At 41.7% G+C, this 14,700-nt stretch overlaps 1 long non-coding RNA gene across 1 annotated transcript in view; it reads right to left on the bottom strand.

Annotated features, from left to right (window-relative positions):
- Positions 1 to 371: 371 nt before the first annotated feature.
- LOC113595209 (uncharacterized) overlaps positions 372 to 14,700 on the bottom strand; it is a 93,842-nt gene continuing 79,513 nt past the window's right edge. Inside the window, exon 4 of the long non-coding RNA XR_003415690.2 lies at positions 372 to 1,296. This is a non-coding gene — a long non-coding RNA (uncharacterized LOC113595209). The remainder of the gene's footprint in view (positions 1,297 to 14,700) is intronic.

Raw genomic sequence — 14,700 nt, 5'->3', positions numbered from 1 at the left:
GTGTAATAACGTATGCAGACCCATTCTACTTCTGAGATTCTACTTCTGAGAACTCAACCCAAGGAAATAATCAGATAAGCACACAGAGAGCTATGTGAATAGTCATTGCTATGCTATTGAAAATAGATGACAGATAGCTGGATAGATAGATAGACACAATCACAGTGTCTACAAATGGTGGATAGGTCAGATAAATTATAGGTTGGATACAATATAAGCATTCATTACCCTTGGCAATTTATGTCTGTATTTATTGACAAGCAACAACCTCTGGAAGAAACCAGCAGCAATATGAAAAGGAAGACACAATGATTCCATATGTAATTGGAAAGTTTGTTTTCAAATGTCAATTCTGAAAACAATAAAAATAAAACGTTAGTTTTGTTTACTGGTAGAATTTCTGATGATTGGAACTTTTTCTTCTTGTCTGTATTTTCTTGCATTCTCTACAATAATTATGCATCAATTTTAAACACAATCTAAACAATGGAAGTCAATTATTTTCCATGGCTTCTCCTTTAAGAATATAGCCCCTAAACAGAGAATAGCAGCTGATTTTAATTTTTGACTTTTAAAGGAAAGGTCAACACAGTCGACATCCATTCCCAGTTTGCTGAACATCATGGACACAATGTTTGTAATGAACAAAGGGCTTGGAGTGTCAAGAGGGTGAATTTTCTTTGGGCAACTGTTAGTAGGTCTAAGGACACCTTATGTAGCTCAACTACCATTGAAAAGCTTTTCCCACACAAAACACATGTTTGAATCAATTGGAAGAGCACATTCCCAAACGATAAGTTGTTGCTTAAATATTGTATTAATTGTTTGAAAAATAGTTCATTAAACCTTGTGCACTTGTTTTTTTAGACCTCATGTATCTGGATCTTTCCTATCCCAGACTCAGCTACAAAACGGGCTTCTTCTTTGACTCTGAACACAAGCCAAGAAGACATCTGTGCCCTCCACCCTTCCAATATATTCCATCTGCTTATTTCCCCAAGTCCAGAGCAATATGGAATTTACAGCGCTGGCTTTTGTAGATAGCCTTAAGTCATGTTGTGTTGTTTTTTTTTTAATGTGACTTTTCTAGAGTTACAATTTTTATAAGGAAATCCCAGTCCTTGAATATTCCCATTTGGACAAGAATAATTGGAAATCAGTTTGGACTATTGCTTTAACTAGCACCGGCATCAAAACTTACCTTCTCTACAAACGTCTGTGAAATGAGCTTGCCATCAGAAGGTACTCCAGTCAAGCAATTTCCTGCTGCAAACTGAAGCCAGCATCATCTTCTACCTAAATAGAATAGAGTGGTGTCTTTGGAATGAAGGAGACATTTGTTTGATGTTCAGCTGGCTGTGTAGGGAAGACATAGGTCAGGCTGTCCTTTTGACAAATCAGCCCTAAGGAACAACTCTTAGAAACAATAAATATATCATATGTGTTCCATAATGGAAGAGAAAAATGACCCTACTCACTGATCTTCTGCCTGCTTTGTAAATAGGAAAAACAAAAAAACCAAAAAGCCCCTCTTATTTATAGGAAAGGAGGAATTTAACTTATTTTCACGATTAGATAACATTCTCTCGTAATTTTTCAAGTTATCATGAGACAATTTGATGTGGATTAATGTATGTCTGGCTTTTATCACCTAGATGAAAAGAATATCAGTGCTAAGATGGGCAGAGAAGACATCCCATGATTTAATTATACTAAACAATCTTGTGTTTTAGTACACAGAAGATAACAGTTAACATACTGCTGAACATTTACTGATATACAAGTCAAGGCAAAGATAAAAGATTTCATTCCAAAGGAAAAATTCACTTAAGGAAAAGCGGCTGTCGTGGGGTTTTGAAACAGAAGTGAAACAAAACTTAATAGTGGAGTTGTGAGGCGCTCATGTAGCAACATGATCGGGGATCCAGTGTGTGTTTCAATATTCCATTCTCTTCCTTCTCTCTACTCACACTCTTCCTCTACAGGATTTGTATAAGCCTATGTTCATATCCCACGCTAACCCTGTGTTTTTTTTTACCTTTGGTCTAGGTCCTATTTCCATTGTCTGATACACCCTCAGAGAACCTGCTGTGCCTAAAAGTGCTTCTTGCTGCAATGAAAACCTCACAATGGCCAAAGCCCATTCTGGTTTCCAGCTCCATTCTCTTTCCCCACACGTGGTGTATCCTGAGTTTGAACAAGCTACACTGAACTCATTCAAATCACTCCAAGATTCATCGTGGTTGGATGAAGTAAGAGACAGAAAAAGAGGTGTCGAGGGTCTCTTGCCTGTCCTAGCTCCCCCCTGCGCATAGCTTTTCCTCCTGACCACAGGCCTGACTGACCAACGGTGACCCTGGCTCACTGCTGGACACAGAGACAACAGCTTTCCAGCAAATGTTATTTTTTTTTACCAGATCCCTTTTGTGCCTCTTTTCTGAGAACGGGACATGCCTGGTTTCCTTGGATGTCCTTGCAGGTTATGACTCGTCCCCTGGTGCCCATGACTCAGGAGAGGTGGTTGGCTACTTTTGTTTGATCCTACAACAACTGTTTCTGGACCTTACTTCTCCAGCTCCTTCCACATTTTGTAAGATCTAATCCCCCAATGAATTCTCTTTAGCAGTCCATAATACTCGTAATGACTCTGCTCCTTCATTGAGCCCCAATGGGTACCGTCATTACCTGGTTCTGACCATGATTAACCCAAGCAAGGAGACCAACAGGGCAAGGGGTATGCAAATCATGTCATTTTCAGGGCTGCTGAGGCCCCAGGGAGTGATAAGCCTGCAGGACTGGTGATTCTGGGGGGATATGAATGCTTGCTCCAGCAGCATTTGTGGTTCATTGGCTAATGCATAGCTCCCAACCTCCTTCCTGTTGCCTACACTGCCTTCCCATCTCACCTTGTGTGAGGGCTGGCCATTTCACCCAGTCTGCCCAATGAAAGATAAGCAAAAGTCTGCAGAAGGACTTCAGGGAACATTATTTTCCTTCCTGAGAAAAGGAAAGGGAGTGAAAAGAGAGTTCTAGATTCCACTCCTCTCTGTTTCTTCCTGCTTTGAATTCATTCATGATGGCGGGGGCTATGGCAGCCATCTTAGGGCTATAGGGCATAAAGTATGCAAAAAAGCACCAATAATGCAAAGAATAGTATACTGAGCAGAGAGAGAGAGCCTGGGGCCTTGATGAGATCAGTGAGCCACCAGACCTAGCCTAAGGCTGTATATCATTGAGCTTCCTATTAAATAATAAATGTCTTTATGATAAAACCAATGTCACCTGAGTTTTCTGTCACATACTTGTAGCCAAATGCATTTCTTATCTATACATGTGTCCTCAGCCATCAGACATGTAATTAACGAGAAGAGAAAATAGAACAAATAAATTTACTGAGCACCTACTATGGGTTAGGGATGTTGGGCATTTTCACAAACGTTTCCTATTTAACCTTCACAATTACTTGGTGAGGGAGGTGCTATCTGTGTTTTAGAGAGGAGGGAATTGAGACAGAAATTAAAAACGTGCCCAAGATCAACTAATTTGTGGGGCCGAAACTTGTATCTTCTGATTCAAAGACCAGTTTGGTGGTCTTATAGGCCATGGATAGATCAGACATCTTCTTTACTCTTTCAGTGAGCACACTTAGGATTACTGGAGAGATGTTAGAAATGTAGATTTTGTCTCCTTGAAAATTATGGGATAAAACTGGCATGAAGAAGCAATGTCTAATAACCAGAGATAACTAAAAATTCGAATGGTTTTTCTTAGAAGGCATCAAGTTTCTTCATCAAGAGAAACATTCAAGGATAAGTAAGACATGGTCATAAAGGGCTGGGTTTTTTTATAATTTTTTTAAATGTTTATTTATTTTTGGGAGAGAAAGAAAGAGACAGAGCATGAGTGAGGTAGGGCAGAAAAAGGGAGACACAGAATCCAAAGCAGGCTCCAGGCTCTGAACTGTCAGCACAGAGCCTGATGCAGGGCTCGAACCCATGGACGGTGAGATCATGACCTGAGCCAAAGTCAGACACTTAACCAACTGAGCCGCTCAGGCACCCCAGGTCTGTTTTTTGTTTTGTTGTTGTTGTTTTTAATGTTTTATTTATTTTTGAGAGGGAGAGAGCACAAGTGGGGCAGGGGCAGAGAGAGGGGGACAGAATCTGTGCTGACAGCAGCGAGCCTGATGTGGGGCTCAAACTCACGAGCTGCGCGATCATGGCCTGAGCCGAAGTCAGACGCTCAACTGACTGAGCCACCCAGGTGCTCCCATAAAGGGCTGTTGTAAACAAATTCCAGCATTGGGTAGGGGAGTGATATAATTTCTAAGATCCTATGACTTCCTAGAGATGTCAAGGTATTTTCAATTTATTCTGACCGTCATATGTTTCAGAATTGGAGCTGTTCTTTCTAGCGCCTTGTCTTGAATATGCTATCCTTGAGAGAATGAGAAAGCAAAAACCTTTTCTGGTTTCTGGCTTAGAAAATAAAACACTTCCATGCCTCAAGGCCGTTCCCCAGGGAAAAATCAAAATGACTGACAACTCATTAGGTTGGTAAAGTAGCACCAACTCAATTTAGAGACATGGGAAGGTGATGAGAGGCTGGATGTAGTCTATACGTCATATACTACATTAAAGAAAAGAATCTCTGATCAACCAAAAGTGTACTTTCTCTTTTCTCGAAACAAACAAACACAAACCACAGTCCCAAGGGAACACAAAAGGAAGAAAGTGCTTCCTATTAAGAGAAATTTAAATGATTTTAAATGAAGTTTGACAAAGTATCAAATCAGATTTGTAGATGCTGATGATCTTTCCTGGTTCAGAGTTAAAGATCTAGCAGAGAAGCAACTCGGAAAAGTAAAACCATTTTAATGTTCAGTTCTAAAGATCATTTTGAAAATAATCTCTGTGTCTTTAGAGACTCTCCAGTGAGGCTATCGGTGAAATATAAGATGTCTTTGAGATAATACGAAGGGATTTCTTCTTCATTCTATGGAAGCCACAGAAGCTTGATTCAGTTTGTTGAGTCCCTACCACATGACAGGCAACTGAAAGCCACCCCCCCAAAAAAGTTTGAAAAGAATATGAATATACACATGATAAATACAGTGAAAGGATCCTATAGAAGGATTTCAGAAGCAGAATAGATCATATAGATTGTTCCTGTGTGAAAACATCCCTGTACTTCCCCTCTATCATCCTTCAACATGACTCTTATTTTCTTTTTTCTTACTCAGATTTTATTTTTAAGTAATGTCTACCCCCAGTGTAGGGCTCGAACTCACAACCCCAAGATCAAGAGTTGCACAGTCCACTGACTGAGCCAGCCGGGCACCCCTCATTCTTTTTATTTTTATGTCTTAGAATAAATAACATCTCTGACCCCCCTCTATTTAATTTGGATATTGTTTCACCATTCTCCATCAAGGCACTATGTTTATTTTCTAGTTACCATTCATTACAATTTTAAATTTTATATTCTATACTCCTTTGTTTGCTCAATTATATATTTTCTGTGTCTTCTCTTTATAAGGTTATCTTCAAGAAGACAAGAATGATACCTATAGTACCTGAAGTTTTACACAATGTTTGGCATTCAGTAGGCATTTACTAAATGATGGATGGATGGATGGATGGATGGATGGATGGATAAGATGGATGGTGAACAAATGGGAAAAAGCTTTACGCAGGTGATTTAATCAAGCCTTAAAGGATGCACAAAATTTGGTAGTTGAAGACCGTAAGGACTACAGAAGGATGCTGTCTAGGTATAATGGACAACATGAAAAAATAGCATCTATGAGGAAAACAGGTCAGTGGCATTAGAGAAACAACGATTCCTACATGATGTGATTAGACTTCCTTCTCCAAGCCACTACCACTGTGGTCATTTGGAATGGGCAGGAAATGGAGTCGGAGCAGAACAGGAAACATCAGTCAATTTATCTTTGGTTAATTACATCATTCAAACTATCGTTTGTCAATGATAATTTTTGCAATTTTTAAAAACTACACAAGTAATGCATGGATACATCTTGGTAGCAAAAAGGATGTAGAAATTTTAGAATGGTATAAAGTTAAAAATGAAACCCCACCGCCACCTTTGTTTCACCCTGCCCCATTCTTTCTTCCCTTCCCAGAGTTAAACACTTAACCATCAGGAGAGGATATATTCCCAAACTTCTCCCATGCATTTAACGCACTCACAACTGCACGCATATGTTCGCATACACATGCCTGTACATGTACCTCCATGCATATGTACACATCCATTCACAAACACACACATATATGTACACACATACAAACAAAAAATTAATGACTAATCTGTTACAGAGAGAAGTAAGCTTACTATTCACGGTTGAGAGTCCGAAGGCTCCCACTCCATTCACCATGGAAACTCATCATGGATTTGGGCTTTATCATTCCCCACTCGGAAAGTAGGGCTTCCCTCATCAACCTCAGAGACCCTCAGCTTTCCTAGACACAGGTGGAAAATGCAATTTAAGAGCAACACACTTGGCAGGAAACGCTCCGAAACTGTATTCAGCACATCTGGACACATGAGGGGCTTTTCTTTCAGGTCCTATAAAAGTTCTCTAATTCCTATTAGTTTTAGGAACTGACTCTTCCAGAACCCCCAATCCTGACCTCATTTAATGCACTCGCCCCAGTCTGAAATTCTATGGACTGCAGCCATTCAGGCAAAAGAATTTCCTAAGCTCCTCTGACTTAGTGCTACGTGAGGCCACTCCTCTCCACATTCCTTTACCGACAGTGACCTCTTCTTTCCCCAGTGCTTTGTACCAACAAGGCGATTACTGGTCGTGGAGGGAGAGTGGAGGGAGAAATGAGAGGGGTCCCTGGAAACGGGCCCCAAATGACGAAAGAAGTTCCTGTGAGTTCTCTAAACATTGCACACGCTCCACTGTGCTACATATCGGCTGCCCAGAACAGACACAATTTAGGGCCTTAGAAACAAACCCAAGCTCTACTAATAAAACAAATATTTCACAGTTCATTTAATCCAAGATATTGAAAAGACCTGCAGAGCCTCAGGGTTGCCTTCTCCCCGGGGAGGCGGCTGTGTTTGAGTAATACAGATGCCTGCCCCTTCCCAGCTCAGCAGCTGCTTTGCCAACACCAGCCTTCCTGCTTCTCTGTTTTCTGGAATCATCACCGGATCCAACCCAAAGGAGGCTCAGGTGATGCTCCCTACTTGGGGGTTCCTAGTCATGGACAGTCATAGAAAAGTATGGCTGAAGAATAACTATGGATGTCCAAGAAAACATACATGAACTCGACTGTTCTTTTTTAAGTTTATTTATTTATTTTAAGAGAGATAGTCGAAGCACGAGACGGCTAGGGGCAGAGACAGAGGGAGAATTTTAAGGAGGCAGCACAGACCCCAATGCCGGGCTTGAACTCACAAAATTGTGAGATCGTGACCTGAGCGTAAATCAGGAGTCAGATGCTTAACCGACTGAGTCACTCAGGCACCCCATCACTCACTATTTATTGAGTGCCTATTATGTGCCAGGCACTGTTCCAGGTGCTGGGGATATGGCAGTAAACAAGGCAGACAAAAATCCCTGGTTTTATGGAGCTGATATTGTAGCAAATGAAAGAGACAATAAATTCGTAAGACGTAGTATGTCATATAGTAATGAGTTCTACGAATAAAATGACTGGAGAGCCCTGAGAGCTCTGGGGTGGGTGAGAACAATTTTAAGTACAGTGTACAGGGAAAGAAGGAGGTGAGGGAGGTGAGCCACGCAGATTTCTGCGGCAGGACTTTTCCAACCAGTGGTAACAACAAGTTCAAAGACCTTGCTTGGGGATACCAGTGTGGCCAGAGTGGCATAAGTACAGGAAGGACGTCCAGTGATGAACTTGCAGAGAGGTAATAGGGAATTAGATCTAGTAGGCACATTTATCCAAGTTTAAGGACTTTGGTTTTGCATTGCCTCGTTCTAAATCAATTTCAAAAGAAAAGTTCCAAGGCAAATATCAGGTCTGGAGGGACCATCTAAAGAAGTATTCATATGCACCACACCCCATCTTTCTTCTGGGAACTGTTATCTGTCATCACGGATGGCTACCAGAAGAGACACCGTGTTCTTACCTGACACTGGCCATGTTCCAACCACTCAATAGGAGGCATCAGACCAGGAACAGGCCACTGAGTCTCCTTCCTGGGAATCTACTAGACTTGAGACTCAGAGAACAGAAATCAGACCCTCTCTCATGGCAGAAGTTCTCAGGTATAAAACTTAAGAGTTGGGGGTGGCCATGTTTTCTACTTTGCAGAAATGATGGGACGCAAGGCAGAGAACAGCAAAACACAAGAAGCAGATTATTTCAACTTGTATTCTAGTTCCTGGTGAATTCTATTTATATCCCTATCTACCCACACTTAGCTTATTTAATCCTTCCTTGAATGCAGGGAGACACGGAATAGAGCAACCAGAACTTGCGAAAGACAAAGGCCAGGTCTCAGGGAAGGAAAGCAGAGCACAGCACAAATTGATAGTAGAATTGGAAATCACTGTAAACCCCACACGGCGTTGCAATTCCGGACCGTAAGACACAAAAACATTAGCCTGTCATCACCGTGCCTTATGCCTTTTCCCCGCTGATAAAACCACAGAATCCAACACTAATCATATTGGCCTCAATGTTTTATTGCCCTGAAGAGGGGACCCACAGATGCTGGAGCCAAGGTGAAAGTGGAAATCATGATGGATTGGCTCTAGATAAGTGATCCCCAGACCTGCAGTTCATCTAAACTATATGAGAAACTATCTACAAAAACAAATGCCTGGCCATCACCCCAGACCCATTCAACTGGCATAGCTTGGATGGGGATTCAAGCACCTAGATTTTCCAAATGCTCCCTGGAGTTAATGATAATCCAGCAAGTATACAGAACTGTTAGGTCAGATGTCAAGCCTTCTCCACTATGCAGAGAAAATGTGAAAATCAGCAACTATGGAAGAACAGTTCATTCCAACCCAGTGGCCTGTTGGCTGCTCCTTGAACGTGTCATCTCAAGGTTATTGTATTTGCTGTGCCCTTCACCTGGGACATGCCTCCACGAGACATGGCCTGGTCTTTTGCTTTCTTTGGGTATTTTCTAGAATGTCACCTTATCGTGAGGACTTCCCTGGTTTCCATATCTGTTATTTCAAACCTGCCCCTCCCCATTTCCTGTACCTCCTGATTTCTTTCTTCATTAGTATTTATCATGTTTTCATATGTTTTATATTTTATATACTGTATTATGTATCATCTCTCTCCCTGCTTCAGTAAAATGTAGTCTCCAACGGGGACAGAAATTTTTGCCTGATTTGCTCACTCCTCTCTCTCCAGGACCTGGAGCAGCCATTGCACTAGAGGAGGTGATCAAATGTTCGTTGAGAGGACAAACACCTTCTTGGCCATGATTCTGCAATGGTTAAGGATCCCATTCTCAGAGTCATTGTAACCCCTGCAGTTGAGAACCGGATTTCCAACAAGTTAGTTAACCTTTTACGCAACACCGAAGAGCATGTTCTCATGCATCCAAACAGATTTCTACATGCTGGAAAAGCACCTGAAAATGGTCATCTGGCTGAGAAGGGGCAGACACAGGCCAAAGCAGAGGTTGCGGCCAGCTGGTTGTGAGCCGGCAGGAAGATGAAGTCAAAGTGTGCACCTGTGTTGGAGAGCCCCCGCTCAGGATGCTGCCCCACACTGTGAAAAGCCTCCATCAGCCCAGTGTCTGCGAGAGACAAAGAGAAAGAGCTTCCTCTCTGTCAGCTCCCCAGAAAGTGTCCGTTTCCTTTCAGAGTCTAACAGAATGAGCAGCACCGGGGGAAATGGGTATTGAAAGCAGGGTAGGGAGACTTAAAGAGGGGTGTCCAGACACCTGGGTGGCTCAGTCGGTTAAGCGGCCAACTCCTGGTTGTGTCTCAGGTCATGATGTCATGGTTCGTGGGTTGGAGCCACATCAGGCTCTGTGCCGACGGTGCGGAGCCTGCTTGGGATTCTCTCTCTCCCTCTCTCTCCTGCTCTTTCTGCCCTTCCCCTGCTCCTGCTCTCTCTTTCCCTCAAAATAAATAAACTTAAGCCCCTCCACCCCCCAAGTTTCATTTGTTCTGGTGACTTCCTCTTCAGGGGAAGGTCTCCAACACACATAAAGAGATCCACTTTGTTATACGTTTCTGATGAGGCACTAGAGGTGGGAAGTGAATCCAGAATGGAGGTGAGCTCTCAATTCAACTTTCCATCTTCCAAAATGGAGTGGAATAGAGAATCTTGATGAGTTAGTCTCAACACCGAAGTGGTTGGGGGGACCCTGAAAGTCCCTTCTCTAAGCTGAAAGTAGAATTTGACTATAATACACTTACAATGATATGAGGAACGTGAGGGGTGCCTGGGTGGCTCAGTTGGTTGAGCGTCCGACTTCAGCTCAGGTCATGATCTCACAGTTTGTGAGTTTGAGCCCCCAGTCAAGCTCTGTGCTGACAGCTCAGAGCCTGGAGCCTGCTTCGGATTCTATGTCTCCCTCTCTCTATGCCCCTCCCTCCACTTGCACTCTGTCTCTCTCTCTCTCAAAAATAAATAAACATAAAAAAAAAAGATATAAGGAATTTAAGGAAGCTTCCATGACTAATTTACAGGTATAAACTATCTGTATAATAAGAAGTGCATAAAGAGAATGGGTGTACAAAACTAAAATAAATCCTTCCAACAGAATTAATAAGTGATGAGTGACTTTTAAAATGTCTATTTAATTAGGCTGCAAGAATACAAAAGGAGTCTGCACTCAGTTGATTCTCGAGCTCCATTAAAGTTCTCTTCCCTCTCTAAAGAAATCGAAGTAAAAATCATAGCCAGTATTGCACAGGTATGGTTGAAGGCAAGGAAGGCAATATGAACTCCAATTAGGGAGCCCACACCTAAAGAAAAGGCCTTGACCCAGGAGAAAAAGACGATAAATGTACTTTATATATTTATAGGGGGTGGTGTGGATGTGTTTAGTTAAAACAATAAGGTGACCAAGGTAGCCGATGTTTTGTGATTCCCGGCGTTAACGGACTTTTTCAATTATCTGAAAAACCTACAAATCCCAGTTACAGTTTGATTAAAGGATAAAAATATCATGTTTCGTTCTGTCACTAAGGTTCCTAGAATGCTGCTTTTGTGTAATGTCTTCATTTAATCAGATTCTTCTTTTTTTTTCAAAAAAATGTTTTTAATGGTTATTTATTTTTGAGGCAGAGAGAGAGCATGAGTGGGGGAAGAGAGCAGAGAGAGAGGGAGACACAGACTCCGAAGCAGGCTCCAGGCTCTGAGCTGTCAGCACAGAGCCCGACGTGAGGCTCGAACCCACAGACCTAGAGATCATGACCTGAACCGCAGTTGGACGCTTAACCGACTGAGCCACCCAGGCGCTCCCCATTTAATCAGATCTCCACCCAGAATGCAAATAATTTCTCTGGTACCAGTGTCATTTTGTTGTGAGAAGTTAGGCTTTGGGGGCCGGTAGGGGGGGAGGCGGGGTGAGAAATACCCACATGATAAGATAAAATTATTTTACTTTTAGTATTCTTTCTAAATTGCTATTTCAGAGCCACTAACAAAAACAAAAATTATTTTTGTTTTGATTATTTTTAAAAGCAGGAACCTATTATTGCATGCAGGCATAGGGATTGGTAGATTGCATGGTTTTATTCCTTCAGTCTTAGAGAAACTATCATCCTCATTTGGCAGACAGAGAAGTTCAAATCAGTGTATTTGTGTTCTATAATATAGAATGATTTCAGACAGATTTTGAAATGCTTATGTTTCAGTTACTATTGATGTGTGCAAATCTACCCTATGGCTTATTAAACAATCCCCCCCCCCCCCCCCGCCATGTTTATACATTCTGTGAGTCAAAATCCAGGCAGGGCCCAGAGGGAACAGTGTGTCTCTGGCCTATCATGTCTAAGGCATTGGCTGGGAGTTAGTGATGGCTCAGGAGGACATGGTGACTGGAATCTGGAATCATCTGGAAGCATCTGCACTCACATCTAGCAGCTCACAGCAGCCATTGGTTGGGTCCTCAGATGGAGCTGTTGGTTGTAGCTTCTCTTCCATGTGGCCTGGGCTTCTGCACAATAGGGCAGCCTCAGGGGGGTTGAACTGCTTGAATGGCAACTCTAGGCCCCACAAGGGAAGAACTTAGCAAACAAGACGGAAAGTGCGTGGCCCTTTGTTACCTTCACTGGGAAGTCACACAGTGCTACTTCTGCCGCACTTGGTTAGTTTCGGTTGAGCCATAAGCCTGTCTAGATTCCAGAGGAAGAAAAAAAAGGAGAAAGAACATAATCTCTTCTTTCAGTGAGAGTGATGTCAGAGATTTGTGGTCATTATTTTAAACCATCACCAGAAGTAATAACTTTAAAGTGCCTCTTACAGCAATCCTACTTCGATGCTAGACTTTTACTACTCACGATATTCCAGGCATTATCTTTACTAGGAAGATATTTCAATGAAAGAGATGAAGAGGGATGAAGTGTTGAGGAAAGGCTGGCAAGCTCGAAGGAGTACACAGGCTATGCAGTTCACATGAACACCTGAAAGAGGCCAGCTTGAATAAGAGGGAGCTTCTCTCATCAAAGAGAATGCGAAAACCCGGATGTTTTTACGTGAAATCTCCTGATTCTTAAAAAGGCTCTGTAGACAGGAAAAATACTACCTATAAGCCACCAGTTTGCTATTCCTGTAATTGATAGATAATATTTTTTGTTCAATAAACATCTATGAGGGGCGCATGGGTGGCTCAGTCAGTTGAGTGTCCGACTCTTAATTTCAGCCCAAGTCATGATCTCACGGTTCGTGGAATCCAGCCCCACATCGAGCCCCATGCTGAGTGTGGAGCCTGCTTGGGATGCTCTCTTTCCCCCTCTATCTCTTCCCTTCCCCCACTCATTCTCTCTAAATAAATAAAGAAGTAAATAAATAAATAAACTTAGAAAAAGATATTAGTAAAAAATATCTATGAAAGTGATTATCATTTGCCTGGGAATCTTCTGGGTCCTCTAAGTCAATGACAACTCCCGCTCTTTATGAGGAATGACTTTTCCCATATCATAAACAAAATTCCCTGGTTAGAAGACAATTAATTTACTCTTATCTTGAACATCGACTTTGTAGAAACAAATAACTGTCCATCTGTTCCAAAACTTTACAGAATCATTATTTGTTCCATTAGCACCATAAATGGGCTGTCATCAGTAATTGTCCTGTGAACACCTTCTCTGAGATTGCATCAAGTTTAACTCCCAGAGTTCTGAAAGATTAGTCAATCAGTATTCAAACCCTTTATGGCTACACTCACGTATCCTGCACCTTAGAGTTAGAACATTCAAAAAGTAAAATGTCCCGTATCTTTTGTAACGAATATGTCCTCACCTACAATGCTAAGTTAGCCCAGGGGCTATCTGAAAGCCAAAGGGATAACGTAGTATTAGTAACCTTCCTGTTATTATGAGTCATTTATTAAAAAAAATAAACTTCCAGGCTTTTATTTCCAGCTGAGATGTGGTAACAGGGACCCTGGTTCCTGAAATCACTCAAATGCAGGCAAAATGTGTGAAGGAGTGGTTTTCAAGACATTGGGCATCATCCACAAAGGACAGTGGTGCCTGAAAAGCAGGAAACCAATGAAGGGAGCCCCAGAGTCTCCCCAGTTCATTCCATCGAGTTTCCAGAACATGGCACAGGAAGGGGAAGCACTAGAACTACACAAATTCCCTGACTGAGGATAGGAAGGTGAGGGTCCAAGGAGATCTTGACAACTAGAGTTCACAGGGCAGAGGACCAGAGAGGAAAGAGTTACACAGAGATTCTGTGGATCTGGAGAGAGTCCCCCTGGAGAATTCAGCATATTACTGGAAAATATCTGGCATCCAATAAAAAACTACCAGGCATGAAAAAAAGATGGAAAAATAGAATCCATTATGAGGGGAAAAATCAATGCACTGAAACCAACCCAGAATTGACCCAGATGCTAGAATTATTAGAAAAGGACACTGAAATTATTATTACTGCATTGTAGATATTAACCAAAACTAGAGGAAAGATTGAACATGCTGAGCAGAAATATGGGCAGTTTTTAAAAAATGACAAACTGAGCCTGGAGAAATAATTACAGTGTGTGAAAGGAAAAGTGTGGGAGGGGATTAGTGACAGATGAGACATCACAGAAGAGAAGATTAGTGAATTTAAAGACACAAAAATGGAAACTATCCAAAATGCAAAAGAGAAAGAAAAAAGAATAAAAGAAAAATGAACAGAGCATCAGTGAGCCGTGGTATAACTTTAAGCAATGTAATATATGTGTGTTTTGTGTAAAGGAAGACAGAGAAAAAAAATTTGAAAAAAAACAATGGCCATATAGCTGGATGTTGGCTACTTTTCCAATGTAATAAAACCTACAAGTCCAGAAGTCCCAACAGCTCTATGAACACCAAGCACAAGAAATATGAGATATATGTACGCGCCAAAGCACAACATAGTCAAATTTCTTAAAACTAGAAAAAAGAGAAGATCTTAAGAGAAGCCGGATTAAATAGACACAATATGTACACAGGGAGAAAGACAAAGATGATGGTGGATTTCTGACTAGAAACAAGGCAAGTGAGAAGACCGTGGAGAAACATGT

Source organism: Acinonyx jubatus, chromosome E2 (genome assembly GCF_027475565.1).
Source record: "Acinonyx jubatus isolate Ajub_Pintada_27869175 chromosome E2, VMU_Ajub_asm_v1.0, whole genome shotgun sequence".
Classification (NCBI taxonomy): Eukaryota; Metazoa; Chordata; class Mammalia; order Carnivora; family Felidae; genus Acinonyx; species Acinonyx jubatus.
This window is presented reverse-complemented; position numbering and strand designations above follow the sequence as displayed.